At 36.7% G+C, this 14,949-nt stretch overlaps 1 protein-coding gene across 4 annotated transcripts in view; it reads left to right on the forward strand.

Moving 5' to 3' along the window:
- The window catches only part of Gbeta13F (guanine nucleotide-binding protein subunit beta-1), a 191,752-nt gene that overhangs the window by 32,651 nt on the left and 144,152 nt on the right, over positions 1 to 14,949 (forward strand). The window contains exon 1 of one of the 4 annotated variants that reach the window (XM_069835234.1): positions 6,286 to 6,438. The exons of the other annotated variants lie outside the window; for them this stretch is intronic. The gene's annotated coding sequence lies outside the window, so the exon portion shown is untranslated. Of the gene's footprint in view, positions 1 to 6,285; positions 6,439 to 14,949 lie in introns of those variants that run through there. 4 annotated transcript variants of the gene reach the window in all.

The raw sequence follows: 14,949 nt of genomic DNA on the forward strand, positions 1-14,949 counted from the left end.
ATGCTATGACATTTACTGATGCCATTTTTAAAACTCTGTTAGCCAGATATTTAAAAATATATGCGCACTTCATTTTCCAATCTCATTTGTTTCAAATGTACCGCATTGTCAATCTGATTTCTGTTGTTTATTTTATATAATTTCATTCTTCAGTAGTGGCAGCTCCAATACTTTTTCGTTTTATTCACTAGGTAGCAGAAGATGATTCCTTCAGTTTTTGTCAGACATGCTTGAAAATTGTTTTGATCAAAAGTGTAGACATGTGGTTGTATATATACACAAATCAAGAGCAGGATTAGCAAATAGAAGGCTAGACTTGTAAATCATATAAAAACTGTGAGGAACTGCTCAAAATAATAATAATAATAATAATAATAATAATAATAATAATGATAATAATAATAATTTATTTATTTAATCTGTCAGAGCTAATGCCAGTAGGCCTTCTCTTCCGCCCAGCCAGACTCTAATTCTAATTGAATACAATTGCTTACATAGTTATTACATTAATATCTAGACCATAAAACAACATGAAAGTAAATAATGAAAGTTGGATAAGTAATGTTAGTGTGACAATAATAAACATTGGTAAGAAATAGTTATAATAATAGGTAGAAAATGTAAAAAATGTAGTATATACAGTAAGCCCACAACATGCATAGCCTGGCCCTTCAAGTGAAAGTTTGTATCGATTCTTTAGTTGTGTTTTTCCGTAAATTGCTTTTTTGGTCACCGTGCTCACTACAAATTCATACAACACAAACTATCAATGATGGGAAGCTGAAATTTTGTACAGATCTCAAACAGACTATTTAGCATATTAAAAATCAAATGAGGCCATTTTGTGATGCATCTTCTTGTGAATCTAATAAAAGAACTTAAAAAAAAAACTGAGTTGTATCAATTCTTGTACAGTCCGCATTTCACGAGAAGATCCGGTCAAGGAATGAAAGTTTTTTCCCCACTCTTATAATCTATCCCTAACACGAAACCGGCCGGCCAATGTCAGCCTTGTTTGTCCCATCCGACCAATGACACCACTCCCATCCACCTGCTCCTTCAAGAACGCTGAGTTACTGGCTTACTCTCTCCTCTTACCCCGCAAGGATCGTACTCCCCTCGCAGGGATCCTCTCGTGAAATTTGGAGTGTAAATAGTTATATACGGGGAGCTAATTGTCAAATTTGGGCCCGCTTTTGCTTTTTTAAAAACCTAATACCAAATTTTAGATTTTATAGGTACATATTGTTGTTTAGCACACAAAAAGTTGTAAGTTTCAATGAAAAAGCAAGGAATTTCAGATTTTCATTACCCCCTTCTCGTAAGTGTGGTAGTTTTGCATTCATCTGCGACGTGGCTTAAAAAGGTATTGAGGCCTCAAGAGGGGAAAAAACTGAAAAGAAAACATAGCTTCACAACGAATAGAGCCAGTACGATATTAATTTTGTATACTCTGTCCTCGTGCTAAGAAAAGTTTCCAGAAGCTGAGTGATGTTACATGTGACATAGAAATGTAAATACAGTGCTTATTTTTTTCGCAGTATGTGCTAATTCGTTAAATATACTGAATCATTTCATGTGTAGTCTTACAAGCCGTTATCAAGTGGAATTCATGCTCTACATCAGTTTCCTCTTAACTTTAATTTCTGCCAAGCCAAGTTACGTACAAACGGAATCGCATTTGATTTAAATGAGAGGATAAATCTGAAGCGTGACTACTAAGTAAAAACGATATGTACTCCCAAGAGTTGGTTTTTTAAATTATTTAACGACGCTGTATCAACTACTGGGTTATTTAGCGTCGATGAGATTGGTGATAGCGGGATGATACTTGACGAGATGAGGCCGAGGATTCGCCATAGATTACCTGACATTCGCCTTAAGGTAATCAGCCCAAGCGCGTATCGAACCCACGCCCGAGCGCAACTCCGGATCGGCATGCAAGCGCCCGGTGGCTCGACCCCTTTCGTCCCCGAGTAAATGCTCCACTTCGGTAATGATAAAATAAACAATATCAGGGTGAAATATACTTTCTCATTATGCATTCTGAAACAATTTAGTTTCTAATTTTTCAGTTACTTTAGCCTACTCTTACTTGCATTAAATTCGATCTCCATTATCTCGCTCAACAAGCACATATTGATACACTTTAAACGCGCACACACTCGCAAATTTACATGAAGCAGCTATTTATATGTACTGTAATCACGTGTAATATTTTCACTGCTAATTAATTTTATTATACAAGATTAATATGACTAAGTTATTACTCGTTTATAATGAAATCCTATGTTTTACTTTATAAGCAGCTAAGTATACGGAAAGCGAAAAGTGAAAGAGTCTAAAGAAGAAGACTAAACCAATTTTTCGTTATCAGTGATGGTGAAAACAATTTCCGTGAAAATATTGAAATTTACGTAGGTAGGCCTATATTTGGCGGCATCACAATATGATTGTGCAACGGAGAATAGAGTACAAAGCTTGGGGAGATCATTCTTCGTTTAATTATAAAGACTGGCCTATCGATGTCAGGACTAGCACAGCATTTTCTTAAATGAACTAGCGAAATGAGAACATTTATTTAAACGAAGAAATGATTCCAATTTTCTTACGGTACATGCAGTAAGTAATTGTGGTTTTCAGAAAATTGGCAGATGGATGTTGTAGTCAGTTAACATACAGTTCTATAACATAACGAGATGTATGTATGTAATGAGAAAGACGCCAAATTGGATTAAATTCCCTAAAATTATAATGATATTTGAAGCTTCAGAATCTAAATGACAAAAACGATAGGCTACATGTTCCCTGGACAGGCTGTTTGCCTGTTCATTACACTCATGTGTTAGTGAAGAAGCCGAGTACTTACTGATCTTGTATTATATTTCTGACGCTGTGCAACGTCACAGTTTACGGAGAGGGGGAAGAGAGATAACGAAAAGTTGTACTAATCTGTGAGAAAAAGTGTGTCTAAATTCTTAATTTATTGTACACTCAGACAAACAGTAACCAGAATATTGGAATGAAAGCAACCAGATATTTTTGCTTTGCTTTTTAGTACTCTGGCGCCCACGATCAAGATACATGCATGCATGCATGCATACATACATACATACATACATACATGTACGTACGTACGTAGTGTTCTGCCAAATGACAGGTCTTCCACTGCATACCCAGCATTCCCCAATCTTTCCAGTTTTCAGTCTTCCTCTTCGTCTCCGCATACGATCCATATATCTTAATGTCGTCTATCATCTGGTATCTTCTTCTGCCCCGAATTCTTCTTCCGTTTTTATGTTTTACTTACTTAATTTGGTGTAAATACTTACAAATGGCTTTTAAGGAACCCGCAGGTTCATTGCCGCCCTCACATAAGCCCGCCATCGATCCCTATCCTGTGCAACATGAATCCAATCTCTATCATCATATTCCACCTCCCTCAAATCCATTTTAATATTATCTTCCCATCTACGTCTCCCCAAAGGTCTTTTTTCCTCCGGCCTTTCAACTAGCACTCTATATACTGTACATTTCTGGATTCGCCCATACGTGCTACATGCCCTGCTCATCTCAAAGTCTGAATTTAATGTTCCTAATTATGCCTGGTGAAGAAATGTCAAATTTAAAAGGGGACCGCTGGTTGAAGAGTACCGGTATGTAACTTAATATAACTATGTGTATATTTTGTTTGTAATAATAATAATAATAATAATAATAATAATAATAATAATATGTATTCCTACATCATAATTTAATTAGTAACCAAGCAGGAGGAGTTTGCATTTGAACACGATCTCAGACTATTTTATGTGTGATTTAATCGAATCTCATCTGGATATTCTGAAAATACGAGTGTATTGGCGTCTGATGTGTCATATCAAGGCGACGAAAAATCGGGCACTGTTCTTAAAACAACCTTGAATGCTAAGGCCTGCCATGCCATTGTCGAGTAGTTCATATAGTCTTATTGGAAATGGATGAATGTGACTTCTTGATACAGCAAGACGATGCGACCTGTTATACAGTAGGCGCAACCATAACGCTGAGGACATTTTTTGGCGACATAATCATATCTACAGTACTATGGCCTCCAAGATCTCCAGATCTTACCAGAGTGTTTTATTGTGTACGAAAACAATGCACACACTTTGGAAGAGCTGATGATGAACATCTTTACTGCCATCCAGAGTATAGACATCGGAGTGCTCCTTAAGGTTGCATGGTGAAATCTCTGGACAAATGCGTTAAAACGGAGGTATATCGTTTCTAACGTATTCTGTAGCTGTCCATGGCGCACCCTCTTAAATTGAACGCTCTGTATAAACATTGCCAGTTACCATCAGAGTAATGAATAAATACTGTTCTCCAACCAGGAGATTAACCGTGAAAGGAATATGCTTACTATTGCGTCATCTATTGGAGCAAAGTAGATAGATAATATTATCGTTATAACGTCAGTTTAAAAAACATGCGCTCTCCTGCATTTGTTATTTCCTGTATGGAGGGATTAAAAGACCAAGAAATTAACCGTGATCTAATTTTATAACTGGTGTAGTATAAATATGTGTGTATCAGTGTTATCGTTTGTGCTTTGAGAGTTAGGCAATGGAGATGCGTGTACCCACGTGTGTGAGCTTATGACATCAACATTGATTCATAGCATAACCCTGCTGCGTCTCATTCCCCTGAGGCTTTCTCCTGGTTGGAGTACAGTACAATCCAGAACCATGAAATTAGTGTAATATGTTGCTAATCGGCAATGTATGCAATGGAGGGGGAAACAAACTGGCCATCCTACCCCATTATCTTCTGGCCTAATTGTGTCTAAGTGGTGTATTCTTGGTATCACTTGTGAGGTTCACACCTGTCTTCGTACAGTTGACTAAACAACAACTATGGAACATGAAAAATTGTAGTTCGACTCTCACGCTTAAGGATAAAAACGATCCAGAAGAAATGGATTGCTTGTTCAGTAATTTAAATTCTAGTGCTTATTGATAGTATTTAAAAATAGGCTTAAGGACTTTACTAATAGACGGTAATTATACACAGTATGTAAAGGATGTAAATGATATTTTGCTATTGAAGTGTTGTATCAGTGAAGAATTATGTTGTCAGTGAAACGTGTTCCTGTCAGGGAAGCTTTATAGTTTATAGTGGCAGTGCAAAGTATTTGAACAGTGAAATGTTTTTGAAATGTTAGTGAAATCAGGATAGAATCAGTGAAATGTGTCGTAGTTCCAGTGCAGTGAGTGAGTTGACAGCGAAATGAGTGTAATGTGGAAAGGTACTTGTGCAGATATGAACATATCATACTCGTGGGTTTTAGTTCGAACCTAGGTTTAAGATACAAATTAGATTTATTTTAAATGTTATTTTAAGTGATCGTGCTTCATTTAATTTAGGATATTCCCTATAATAATAATAATAATAATAATAATAATAATAATAATAATAATAATAATAATAATAATAATAATAATAATAATAATAATAATCCGTGACGCTACAGCACACGAAGGTCCAAGACCGACCAGCCGACTGCTGGTCTCACACCCACATGCCGAAGCAGTGGTGGACGATCATCCAACCAGAATGGAGGTATCGTGTGGTTAGCACGATGAGCCCCCCCAGCCGTTATAGCTGGTTTGCGTAACCGGATTTCGCTACCTATCGTAGCTCCCCAAGTGCATCACGATGCTGGGTAGGCACCGGTCCCATACACTGGCCGAAATTTCATGAGAAAATTTCTTCCCCCATGAGTACTCGAACCAGCGCGCATTCCGTAACGCGAGTCCTAGGCACGATGCCTTAGACCACGACGCCACGGTGCGGGACATTATTATTATTATTATTATTATTATTATTATTATTATTATTATTATTATAAATTATTGTTAGTATTAATTATTTGTATTAATTATTGGTATTATTATTAACTGTATTTTTAATTAATAAGTTTATTATTGTCATTATTGAGTGTAATTAGTTACCACTGCCACCGGGTATATACCCATTGCAGTGTGAATAAATATATACATACATAGTATAATTTTGAAGGAATAGTATTATTGAAGATGAAACATAAAGTAAAAATGGAGACCCAAATAAAAGTGTACGTAGACATACAATTGAATTCCTTACAAAATGCACGAACGTAAATAAATTATATACAGATCAAATCGAACAATTTTGGAAATATAGAATGCATTGTGGCAACATTTGTTAGATTGGGAGTCGTGTTGGCAAGCCTGGTGGCGTAGTACAAACATTCGTAACCGGCTATTGCTCGGTTGCTCGCTCGCGCGTGAGCGCAAGGGTTGCTGGGAGCAAAGTAGTTACTCGCAGTCGGCACTAGGGTGTGGCGGTCGGGACTCGGTTGACTAAATAGTGTAGTGATAATGTGTGCGTGAACAAAGTGATGCTTGTATTCAAGTAAGTAACCGCTCGACAAGAAACGATAAGCGTGGGGAGACAAAATATGACTTTGTTGTACCATCATCGATAACAGCATTAAAGGATTCGAAGATCATCGTTATGCAATAGAGAAGGGATTTGACGTCTACTTCAATGCCAGTCTGATTGCTTGTATTGTATATGATATTATGTAATTTCAAAACCCTTATTGTAGCATATGAACTCTCAAGTTATTTTGTTTATGTGGGTATCGTTCTAACATTTGTTGGTTTGCGTGCATCTTGTCGCTACGCAAATCTTTTCGCCTTTCTCTTTAAATAGGAAATTCATTCGTTGCTGAAGTTCTGTTACTGTTGGCCGGAATTGATGAAATTTTATGGTATCTCTAGTGGTAATTAAAGTTATCGTTAAATTTATCGAACGAGAATTATCCTAGAATCCAACGGGTTGGGAAGCTTAAGAGTTTAAGTTGGTGTAGAATATTTTTTAAACCGTGAATGTTGGATGACAGTTCCTTTTATAAGTACCTGTAATTCAGAATCCGAAGCAGATAAAAATAAATGCTCGTGAAGAGTTTGTTGTTATTTTTATGTTCAATTAATGTGTAATGAGCTAATGAAAATCGAAGGTTTTAATAGGACATTCTTGGAATATACGTTCGTGATGCAGTGTGGCTGCTCGTGTGAGCTCCCCCTTTTTTGAATGGAAATTTACTACTTACCGCTCCAAGAAAACTATATAACAGATCTAAAACTGAAATTTTAAACTCACAGAAATTACATATAAAAACTAAATTACGTAATACAAGCCTACTCAGCAGTTATTTTGAAAAAAAAAACATTACTGCTAATAATTTATATTCTCTCATTCTCTCTTTTAGACACTGTTTGTATGTGGTACAGGGATTCTCAAACTTTTCTCTCAGAGTACCAAATAATGCTGTATGCAGAAGCGTCATATAACGTGCCAGAAGGAACGTAGGGATTTATTATGGATTAAAGTGCTTTAATAGTTACCATTTATTAGGTTTAGGAATTACAAAATATGTTTGGAATGGGAAGCATGATCTTGTTTCGATCACAGTAGGTTTTCAATGTCTAGAGCAGTTTTTGAAAGTTTCAGGCCATATTCGGAGTTATTATATATATAGACTTACTTGTTTATTAATAAAATACTAAAGAAGGAATACTTTCATATAAGTATGTTGTCGTGAAAGACAAAAACAAAAAGTATTGCATTTGTAGCCATTGATAGATAGGTACTCCTTTTCCTTTGAATCTAAAAATCCGGCAGATTTGTTCTAGTAAATGTCTGAAAGCCACTGTCCTAATAAGTTCAATTAATTGTTTGGCAGAAATTTGTGAAAGAAATCCTTTTTTTTCACTAGTAAAATTTGTTTTTTAACCAAAGTTCTAAAATAAGACTTTTTGTAAAGAAACTAGCTTCAGAATTCTGTTATGGCAATGCTCCTGTCTCTAGGCCACCACCATAGTGCAACATTTAAGATATTGATATTTATAAAACCGTTAAATATTGTGTATGATAAAAGACTATTTCTACGATGAAAATGTAGTTTTTCATTTTAAACTAATTTCCTCAACAAAGCTTTCAACATACGCGAACGTCGTTTTTTATGTAAATAATGAAAACAAGCCGAAAAAAAGCACTTGTTAGTGTTACCAACACTAGAAGTGACAAATTGATAGTTGATCTAATTATATACTGACAGTTGGTAATTTTTACAAATTTAAAGGCGCCACACCTACCAAACCTTCGCATAGTACAGTTGCACAACCCCGAATCTTCTAAAAACTTACGTCATTCTTACAGGAAGTAATTGGTGCAAAGTGAAAATTTGTAATTTCAGAAATATTGTTACAGCTGTTCTGTCTGTTATCGTCCATCAAAACATCCCACAAAGTACGGAATATCCGGAATTTTTCTTTAGAACGTTGGAGAACTTGGTTTCAACTTCCGCAGGGACAGGTACTACTGGCGCTTCATTTAGTTTTTGCTGTAAGAGCAAGTACACATGAAGCGTTAGTCAACGCGCGATTATTATTGACGCGCGTTAGTGAAGTACGTAGGATTGCATAAAAGCACACTTTCCAACGTACGCCTTTGCTGAGCTATTACAACGCGTCTCGAGGTTTCACCTACTACCGCGCGATCGACGGGCGCGCCATGAAGTACACGGAATTTATTGAATTGGTCTATTTAGATGAGCGCGTGCTTTCGCAGTGGACAGATGGAGACTGAGAGCTTTGATATGGACTTGCTTATCGATGGAATTTAAAAAGACCGGACATTTGGAACATGGAATATGGAATGTCCGGTTTATAAGAACAGTGTGTTGGGAAGAATTGGTGGGAATTTTTAGTGACGCTGGATAAGAAACGGATAATGGATTATGTACGTGCTGTGAGTTGTTACTTTTTCATGTAAAAAAAAAAAAAGATGCACCAAATATTGCCACTGCCTATGTTTACGTCGTTTATAGCAGTGTTCCGCAACCTTTTTATACTCACGGCACACTCTAGATGGGCCTGGACTCAACACGGCACACCAAAATAGTAATCCCCTCAAAAACATATGATGTGACTCTTAATATAATTACGTAATGTAACAGAAATCGACTCTTGCATTTATTAAGAATGTATGAACTTTAATTCACTATAGAAAATACGTATTTTTAATACCAATATTAAAGCAAATAACTTCAGTGGGCCTAGTTAGCTGCATACAAGTGGCTGATCTGTGGCGGAATCGTTAACAGTGCCAGCCTCATTTCTTCATCGATGGATTTGAGTCTCTCCCTCTTTGATGTTTTAATTTTCAGTTAACGTCGAGAAGCCCAGTTCACACACATTAGTTGAAAATGGTAATAACATATTAACTGCCATCTCGGAGATAGCCGGGTATTCACTCCTTATTGACAACCAAAACGTTTCCAGAGGCACTTCGAGAAATTTTAATTTCAATTTCAGTATTCTGTCTGCTTTTAAGTCTGCTAGTTCCTCTTGTACGAATATATTATTCGGAAGATGTTTTGAATTCACAATGAATGAATCACGAACCCAGTAAAAATCTTGAACACACTCTCCGAAATAATTCTTGAACTTTTGCTGCAAGATTACTAAATGTTCTTTAATTAAGTCCATCAACACTTTATTATCGTCAGCAAGGGGCCATGCAGTTGAGAATATCTCAAACAACCGATTTTTAGCATTAACAACGTTTCAGCTATTATGTGTTCTTTTTGGCCTTTACGATAAGTTCGGCTACCTTATAGGCGAAACCTGTACCGACATCGTCATGAGCGCGTCACTTTTTTTTTTTTTTTAATTTTGTTCCAGCAACCGACGATAATAATACAGGCTACATCTTTGTTTGACAGAAAATAATGTTTTGTTACCAAATGTCGTTTCAATTTACTGGGAACCATAGCATTACTGAGGTTTTCAGCACACACAACACACTTGGGGATTGGGCATGTTTTGTCAACACACCATTTTAATTTCAATTAATTTTTGCATCACACCTTTCATCTTGTGAAGGCACACCGGTTGCGGAACATTGGTTTATAAAGACAATGGAGAAAGCAAAGCCATGCAACCTCTTCCTCGGCCATTGATATACTGATGCGTCAATCGCTTGTGTACAGTTGTTGTATAGTCAACTGTCCGAAGACAGGTCTGAACCTCACAAGTGATACCAAGAAGGCACCAATTATAAGGCAACTAGGCCAGGAGATAATGGGGTAGGATGGCCAGTTCCTTGCCCCCCGCCATTGGATACATCGCCGACTGGCTCATATTACACTAGTCAGACTTCAGAATGTGTGTACATTGGACGCAAAATATTTGATTGATTCTGGCCTAGGTGTGATGAAAAAGGGAGGGCAAGATAAGAAACAAAACAAATAATGCTTTAGTGCGGATTTATTTATTTATTCTGGTGTAGTTAAGGCCATCAGGCCTTCTCTTCCACAACACCAGGAATACAAACACAATAATAGAAATAAACAGAAAAAAAACACTATATACAAAGTAAAGCTACACAAGAAATAAAGAGAGAGAGAGAGAGAAACACTATAAACAAAGTAAAACCACACAAAAATATACACAGGTTGCAATCACACAAACTTTAAATGAGTGATTAAGTATAATAATTAATTGTATCCCAACTAATTAACTAACATAAACAAGAAACTTGCAATTTTAATCTAGATTAAAAAAGAAAAAGAAAAAAGACACAAATCAGTACTTCTAGCAATACCTAAAAACATTAATTAAGACAAAATTTTCCAATTTAATTTTGAATTGTGATAAAGTCCGGCAGTCCCTGACGTCATTAGGTAACGAATTCCAGAGGCGAGGTATTTCTACAGTGTAGGAAGACGAGTATAAAGACGTTCTATGATGAGGGATTGAAAGAAGTGCTTGATGCCGGTTTCGAAGAGTTGTAAGAAATTGAAAGCGCGATAACAGATAATTCGGAGTAGAAGTATGCATGATTCTAAACAGAAGAGACAGTGAATGTATTATTCTTCGTTCCTTCAGATGCACCCATGAAAGTAACTGGAGGGAAGGTGTTATATGGTCAAATTTACGAGTATTGCTGATGAATCGGATTGTGTATATGTTAAAAGTGAAAATATCGACTGCTTCCATACTGCGGAAGGCAATAAGCAAACTACCTCAGTGTCACCCTGCCTAGTAAATCTAGGCGGGTCATTGTTCGCATACCCACGGCATTGCCAGGGGATCATCCATCACCACCACCATCATCACCATCATCATCATAATCATAAGAAAACACATTAATTGAAGTCTCTCCCTCTTGCATACCGGTACATACTGGCCGACTAATAACATTGTAAGCGTTGATGAAGATCGAGTGGAGGGCGCTGCTTGTTAAGTTTTGACGGTGGAATTGCGTATAGTTCGTTTGATATGCAAACTGGAGCACTTACTGTCATGCTTCTTTTATAATAGCTGAAACGTGATAGTAAATTTGATTATGCTATTTTAAGTCAAATCTACAGTTTCATTAACCTAACAGTATTTTGTATTTACATAATTACATCATACTTAAAGTAAAGCAGTGTCTGTTAATGTCGTTCGTCTCGTGTGCACTGTCTGCTGAATGTCTATTGATTCCGTACTTTCGGTAGCTTCACTATCTGATTACTAGGGAACGAAATTGAGACACCAAAACATTGCCTAGTCGCGTCTACAGGTTGAAGGAACACAGGACGTAGGATGACTTTAGCTGTTTACTTTACTACGTGCCTTCAGGTTCGTATGCAAAATGAACGTCGCGTGAAGGAATCTCTGTTCATTCGAAGTTTAATAGGTGCTGGTTTTGTACTGTTTACTGCATTATAATAGTTGGCAAATAGCCATAGTAGCTGATGCGCCCCTTTAAACCCCACTAACAAACTGTTTCGACACAGCACGCCTATTTTCTGTTTATTTTTTATTTTAGTAGGTTATTTTATGACGCTTTATCAGCAGCTTAGGTTATTTAGCGTCTGAATGAGATGAAGGTGATTATGCCGGTGAAATGAGTCCGCGGTCCAGCACCGAAAGTTACCCAGCATTTGCTCATATAGGGTTGAGGGAAACCCCGGATAAAACCTCAACCAGGTAACTTGTCTCGACCGGGAATCGAACCAGGGCCACCTGGTTTCGCAGCCAGACGCGCTGACCGTTACTCCACAGATGTGGACTTTACTATGCTGCCATCTAGTTATTACATAAGGAGTCACGTCATAATTCCCATTTGAATTGCATTAAGGACTGTACTGCCATCTCGTGTTCGTTTACGGCGGACGGGTAGCGATCCTGGCGGTTCTCTTGAAAGTGCTGTCGATTTTAACATAGGAATGGGCTATCTGTTACATATATGATTTAGGGTTATACCCTACTTGTTGATTATACCGAGCAATGTTTTGATGCAAGCATAGCAGTGCTCTGTAGAAGTCCCTATACTGTATACCTGAGTTGATGTAAACAACACGACTTGTATAATACGGGACGTAGTTATAAACTTCATAGGTTCGGTGTCTAAACTTCCATCCCTACTGATTAATACTTCTGTTATCAGAGTCTATTCTAAAATCAACTCTTCCACTTCGTGTTCTGGTAACACATCCTTTATCTAATATTCCTCCGCTATCTTTTTAGTGTGTTCAGCAGCTTCTTTCCATGTTTCTGTTGCGATGGAATTCTTAACGACGACCATTACTTTTCAGGTACCGTCATTTCCCATAACTATGGTCCTGGAACACAACTATGATCCACTCAAATTTTGTACTCCATAACGTAGTACCTCGTTTACCTATATTTTTGCTGTACTGTAGTTTGAAGTCAAGTCACTGCATCTATTGACGAACGGTCTATGTTACTTCTGCAATGTTCGTTGAATAGTATCGTGGATCATATTTGTGTTTCAGGACCATAGTTATGGGTAATGACGGTATTAATGGGTAGAGAACCCATATTTTTCTCGACTATTTTGCTCTTTACTTGGCTCCATATGTTGTCAATCGCATTAAAGTCCGGTTAGTACGGAGGTAGTGTTGTAAAGCCTCTATTTCTGAGAATTTCACATATTTAATGTTGTGTTTTGTTTGTACTCTTTCACAAGTTGAGAAAGTTTCGATCTCTTTAGGTTTTCATCAAGTTTCATCCTGTTTCTTTGAAGCCAAACTACCAGTTCATGGTTTTTTAAAGCTGTTTGCTGTGGTATGGTCCATTGTCTTCTACGATACTTTTGATTTTGTATTATACATGAAAAATACAGGGTGTATCTGAATTGGTGTCAAATATTTCGGGGACGTGTTCCTAACATCAAAACAATTAAAAAAGTTAATAAGAACATGGGTCTGGAAACTATTCGTTAGGCAGTTATTAAAGGATTTGTCCCTTCATTGACCGCTGATTGTTTGATGGTTTTTTGTTTGTTTGTATTTTGTAGAGCAAAGAAATCAGAAGAAAATGTATTCTGTGAGTGATGATGTGCTTCTGGACGTCATCCAACGAATGTGTTTTAACACGATGCTGCTCCAGCTCATTTCAGCCTGATAGTTCGTACTTTACTACGAAAAGTGTCTGGATTCAGTGTGTGCCTCTTGCGAAGCAGCCTAGGCTTCCAAATATTTTTTGTGCGAGATCGTGCGTATTTGCTTGGTTTCCGCACAAAACCAATCCGCGGAAAGACTAAAATTCCACATTCAGTATTCCCAACCTAACACACATAACAATTTCCCTCTTCTTACCGCTTAAGTGATATATTGATTTTACTGCTTTAGGCTTTTAACATATTATTTTTAGAGACGTTCAATATAGTAATAATTATAAATTGAAAACTTACCACTGCAATTTCACCTAAATTGCACTGTTAATTATTGTTTTTAAATATTTGCAAAAATTAAGTAAACTCTACAACTCCACTAAAGTTACTGCATTCGTGATGCAAGTAACATTAAGGAAGCCGTGAAAAAATCAACAAGATTCCAGACTCATCATAGACTGGGGGAAAAAAAAGACAGACGTATATCACGGCCTGCTGGAGTATAGTAAACACAGAAAACATTTTAAAGCAACAATGTTGAAGATAGATATTTTTGTTTTGCAAATTTGCCGTCATTGAACAGAAACCAAGATGGAGATTTCATTGCAACTAATTAGAAATTCCTCTTTCAGGTATGTAATAAACGATCTTCGCACAAAATAATGAACGATACACGAGCGGTATGTTTTCTTTCAATTCTCGGAAATTAAAAAAGCTCAACTACGTTTCGCTTTTTCAAACTTTTCCTCGAACATGAAAACTTCAACATACCGCTCTTGTAACGCATATTACTATTGTATAGCCTCTAATAAAAATATTTTGTTTTCATTGTCTTTGTTAACGGTCCACCAGAGGTTGAAATGCGATTAGCATTAGAACAGTGCATCTGTTTATTTTCTTCCCCTAAGCTGCATTTACTCTCGAAGACTTCCCTCATGCGATTGAGTACTCTCAGATCAGGCTTCAGGTAGCGATAAGTTGAGACCGGAAGTTCAGGCATTTATTTTGATTAAAATAGGCAGGTAAATAGGCACTTTAAATTCAGGAAATAGGTAGTAAGATAATAAAAATAGGCATTTAAAAATTAACCAAACTATATAGTAAAATCATCAAAATAGTTACTTAATATAGACTACTTAATACACCTCTGTTTCACATTTCAGTATCACATTTTCTTAATTACATGCTACAAAATGTTTAGCCAGCCATCTGTCAAAGAGAATGTTTTTTTTCGTGGAAGAAGATCGTTATATTTTCGTTTAAACGGAGCATACTTTTATTTGTAAGGTAATAATTAGTGATACATCCGTGTGCTTTAGAAAGTGTCAATTTAGGAAACTACACCATGCTATTTAAAGGTACTAAGTCTTGACTAAAATCAAATCTTTCAGTTTGGATTGATTTGTAATTTAGTGTTTTCCATAATGTAATTATGCACAATTCTGTTCA

The sequence above is a fragment of the Periplaneta americana genome, chromosome 1 (genome assembly GCF_040183065.1).
Source record: "Periplaneta americana isolate PAMFEO1 chromosome 1, P.americana_PAMFEO1_priV1, whole genome shotgun sequence".
Classification (NCBI taxonomy): Eukaryota; Metazoa; Arthropoda; class Insecta; order Blattodea; family Blattidae; genus Periplaneta; species Periplaneta americana.